Source organism: Bison bison, unplaced genomic scaffold, assembly GCF_000754665.1.
Source record: "Bison bison bison isolate TAMUID 2011002044 unplaced genomic scaffold, Bison_UMD1.0 scf7180017864242, whole genome shotgun sequence".
NCBI lineage: Eukaryota > Metazoa > Chordata > Mammalia > Artiodactyla > Bovidae > Bison > Bison bison.
Window position 1 is genome coordinate 3148484 of NW_011494814.1, and position 5411 is coordinate 3153894.

A 5411-nucleotide genomic window follows, 5' to 3' on the forward strand; every position below is an offset into this window, starting at 1 on the left:
AAGAGGCAGATCAGGTGGTCTGGTATTCCCTTCTCTTTCAGAATTTTCCAGTTTATTTTGATCCACACAGTCAAAGGCTTTGGAATAGTCAATAAAGCAGAAATAGATGTTTTTCTGGAACTCTCTTGCTTTTTCCATGATCCAGCGGATGTTGGCAATTTGATCTCTGGTTCCTCTGCCTTTTCTAAATCCAGCTTGAACATCAGGAAGTTCATGCTTCACATATTGCTGAAGCCTGGCTTGGAGAATTTTGAGCATTACTTTACTAGCATGTGAGATGAGTGCAATTGTGCGGTAGTTTGAGCATTCTTTGGCATTGCCTTTCTTTGGGATTGGAATGAAAACTGACCTTTTCCAGTCCTGTGGCCACTGCTGAGTTTTCCAAATTTGCATGCATATTGAATACAGCACTTTCACAGCATCACATTTCAGGATTTGGAATAGCTCAACTGGAATTCCATCACCTCCACTAGCTTTGTTCGTAGTGATGCTTTCCAAGGCCCACTTGACCTCACATTCCAGGATATCTGGCTCTAGGTCAGTGACCACACCATTGTGATTATCTGGGTCGTAAAGATCTTTTTTGTACAGTTCTTCTGTGTGTTCTTGCCATCTTTTCTTAATATCTTCTGCTTCTGTTAGGTCCATACCATTTCTGTCCTTTATCGAGCCCATCTTTGCATGAAATGTTCCTTTGGTATCTCTGATTTTCTTGAAGAGATCCCTAGTCTTTCCCATTCTGTTGTTTCCCTCTATTTCTTTGCATTGATCGCTGAAGAAGGCTTTCTCATCTCCTCTTGCTATTCTTTGGAACTCTACATTCAGATGTTTATATCTTTCCTTTTCTCCTTTGCTTTTTGCTTCTCTTCTTTTCACAGCTATTTGTAAGGCCTCCCCAGACAGCCATTTTGCTTTTTTGCATTTCTTTTCCATGGGGATGGTCTTGATCCCTGTCTCCTGTACAATGTCACGAACCTCATTCCATAGTTCATCAGGCACTCTATCTTATCAGATCTAGGCCCTTAAATCTATTTCTCACTTCCACTGTATAACCATAAGGGATTTGATTTAGGTCATACCTGAATGGTCTAGTGGTTTTCCCTACTTTCTTCAATTTCAGTCTGAATTTGGCAATAAGGAGTTCATGGTCTGAGCCACAGTCAGCTCCTGGTCTTATTTTTGCTGACTGTATAGAGCGTCTCCATCTTTGGCTGCAAAGAATATAATCAATCTGATTTCGGTGTTGACCACCTGGTGATGTCCATGTATAGAGTCTTCTCTTGTGTTGTTGGAAGAAGGTGTTTGTTATGACCAGTGCATTTTCTCGGCAAAACTCTATTAGTCTTTGCCCTGCTTCATTCCGTATCCAAGTCCAAATTTGCCGGTTACTCCAGGTGTTTCTTGACTTCCTACTTTTGCATTCCCGTCCCCTATAATGAAAAGGACATCTTTTTTGGGTGTTAGTTCTAAAAGGTCTTGTGGGTCCTCATAGAACCGTTCAACTTCAGCTTCTTCAGCATTACTGCTTGGGGCATAGACTTGGATTACTGTGATATTGAACGGTTTGCCTTGGAAATGAACAGAGATCATTCTGTCGTTTTTGAGATTGCCTCCAAGTACTGCATTTTGGACTCTTTTGTTGACCATGATACTACTCCATTTCTTCTGAGGGATTCCTGCCTGCAGTCGTAGATATAATGGTCATCTGAGGTATCTTTTAAAAATCATAAATGCATCAGACAGTTAAAACAACAGTGCAAGAATTAAAATACAGTATATGATAGAGAATGAATGGGTAGCTAGTCTGGATTAAACATTCAGAGAAGATTTTTATGAAAAGGTGATATTAAACCAAATGATAAAGAGGAGCCAGCCTTATGAATAAGGAAGTAGGAATGGGTGGAGGAATGGGGAAAGCATTCCAGCAAAGTTAGTACAAGTGGGGGGCTCTTTGTTAGTCATTATATTTTTAAAACCCTATATTAACTCCTCAATATCCACCCATCTTTCCAAACAGAACAATGTATTTCTGTACTTTGTAAGTGCTCAGTAAACTCTTGAATTTAATCTTTCTTTGCTTCTTTTTTATTTTAATATTAAAAAATATCTTTACTGAGCTGTAATTCACATACTATAAAATTCACTCACGTTAAGTAAACAGTATAGTAATAGTATATTTACAGATTTGCTCAAAAACCACAATTCTTTTTTTTTTTTTAGGTTGCTGTGTTTACCTCAAAAGAAATCTTGTAAATAAAGTGACTCCTCTTTATGCTCTCCTTTTTCTAGTTTTTTCCTTCTCTCTCTCAATAACCAGAAGTTGCTAAAAACTCACTCTTCCACACTGGCCCACTGACCAGTAGTTAGGAACCACTATTTTGTAGCATCTTCCAACACTAAGACTTTTTGACTGTCTGAGCTATCTATTCTTTCGATGTGCTTTTCTTTCTTGAATTTCCTAACTCATTCTCTATCTAGTTGACAGTGTTATCTTTATTATCTGGGGGAAAATGAAACTGTTACAGTAGAAATCAATGAAAGTTTTATTAAGACTTCAGCTATATCTCTTAAGAATAAAATATTAAGGTCCTGAAAGGATGGAAGTACATGATTAGTGCCAAAATAAAGATAAGAGACTAAAATATATTCAGATATACTTGATCCCTTCCAAGGCACCTTGCCAACTCCCTCAAGACATCTACTTCTGCCCTGAGACTTTGTTGAGGACCCAGTTTAATGCACTGTATGAATACTTTCCTCCTATTAACAAAGCATCAGTAAGCTTCTTCCTCTATTGGAAGATGGGGTTCTTTACGTCCTAGAGTCCCCGTGGGTGTGAAAATATAGAAAGGGAAGCTCTGGTGGAATCAGAGGGAATCAGAACAGTTGGGAAACTACCCCTGATTCTAATTCATTTAGAAAATATTTATACCAGGCATTCCAGACTCTAATTGTGCTATGAACTTATGACAGTGAAAATTTAGGTGAACAACGCACTGTAAAGAATTATAGTGTGGTAGATTTTACAATACATATTCATGAAATTTATTGTTTATAACATTCTTGAATAAAAGTTTCAGTATGTTTCCGTTTATTCAAGTAAATTAATGTCAATAGCCCTTGTCAATGTTTTTACATGAAAAATAAGCTCTTTAAAAATGATTAAATATTCCATTAAATAAATTCCATACTTCCTCATTTGCCTTTTGAAAATAGTGAAGTCAGCAGGAGGGAAGTCCTTGCCAGCATTTATTCAACCCTCCTGCTCTCCTTCTCTTGCCTCCAATCAACCCTTGCTAACTCTTGCTAGCATTTTGTTTGTAGAAAGAAGATGTAAATAAAAATTTTCATGTAGAAGAAATAATAGGCCTATTCCAATAAAAATTCTGATTGGAAGCCAAATACTACATATGGTGTTTTTCAAGGCTCCTAATTTTAAATGAAAAATTTAAAGCTGATTTTTCTAGACAGCTAATACATTAGATTGTCCATAGGAATTTAGTTAAATATATGCCAGAAAAATATTATATTATTTTTCCCCTAATGTCCTACACATATTCATTTTTTCAACTCAATTATTAACCAGCTACATTCAGCTGAACGTTAGAGAGATATGAAGATGTGTAAAACTCAGGCACAGCCTAGTGAGAATGCCAGCTCCTATCCTCTTTCTCATCTTCATTCCTTACTCTACCAAAGATTTTCCTGAGCTGTAGTTTCTCTGACTTTTCTCTCTCTACCACGTGGCAGGTGCGATAAGAACTGCAAACAATGTGCCTTAGAATTACCTGCTGGTGAGATAGAAGAGGAGGATATTTATTCTCAAACTCCTCTCCTCCCATTTACCAAGGGTTCCTTCAGATGCACCAGAATGGCCGAGAAGGTTCCCAAAGGCATCCCGTGTGGTGACAAGAAAATTCTGGCAGAAAGCAAGAGAGTCTTGTTGCAATCCCCAGACAAAATGCTGCCAGGCTACACCTTTCTACAGTTTGTTGTAGCAAGAGTTCTGGAAACAAAGAGTGAGCCAGGAAGACGTAAGAGGAGATATAAAGTATGTCCAAAGTGGTCTAGAGGTTCTGGACCCAATTCCAATATGCGTGTGTATGTGGTGGTGTTGGTTTCTCATGCTGCCAAGCAATTCTCAGGTTCAGCTGGGTGTCCTGCAATTCAACTAAATGCTGACATTATCTACATGGAGGGAGCATTGGTTTCCACAGGTTAAGGGCTCAGTTCCTTAAAACTGTCCCCTTCTACCAACTTCAGACACCAGTTGCAAGCCCAGGAAATCACCTGTGTTTCTGACCAGTTGGCTATAAATCAGAGGTTCCCATGGCTCACAGAACTCAGGCACCTGTTTACTCACTAGTATATTTGTTTATTATAAAAGGTTATATCTCAGGAACAGCCAGATCAAAGATATGCATAGGATAGTTCAGTTCAGTTCAGTTTAGTCGTTCGGTCATGTGCGACTCTTTGTGACCCCATGAACCGCAGCATGCCAGGCCTCCCTGTCCATCACCAACTCCTGGAGTCTACCCAAACCCATGTCCATTGAGTCACTGATGCCATCCAACCATCTCATCCTCTGTTGTCCCCTTCTCCTCCTGCCCTCAATCTTTCCCAGCATCAGGGTCTTTTCCAATGAGTCAGCTCTTCGCATCAGATGGCCAAAGTATTGGAGTTTCAGCTTCAACATCAGTCCTTCCAATGAACATCCAGGACTGATCTTCTTTAGGATAGGGTATGGGGGCATAGGACAGGGTATGGGGGAAAGGGCTCAGAACTTTCATGCCTCCCCAGGTGCCACTGTCTGGGACTCTGTACATGTTCACCAACCAGGAAGCTCTCTGAACCCTCTCTGGTAATCTTTGTTCTTAAGTTTACTCTGTATGCTATTACTATATTAATACAGCCACAATAGCTTTTTTGTTTATTTGCTTACTGTAAGCATGATACATATCTTTATGTATGTACACAAGCCAGAGGTCAATGGAGAAACATTTTTTAAGTACTGCAAGAAGAAAAAAAAAAAACAAAAACTATCAGCCCAGAGTTCTATACCTCCTGAAAACCTTTTTCAAAAATGAAAGAGAAAAAAAAATGAAAGAGAAAGAAAGATATTTCCAAACTTTTTCAGACTTTAGCTATAAGAAATGTTAAAGGAACTTCTTCAGATAGAAAGAACACGAAACTGACGTCGGATAGTAATCTGGATCTATGCAAAGAGATGCAGAGTTCTGGAAATAGATAAAGCAACATCAGCACTAACCACAGCATTATAAGTTGTTTCCAGGAACTGTCCATTATTTGTGTCTGCTCAGCCTTTAATTGTAGTACAAAATTTTAAGTATATTTGAGTAAATTAATGATAGATAAAATAAATGAAAAAAAATCTTATTATCTCCTCTGGA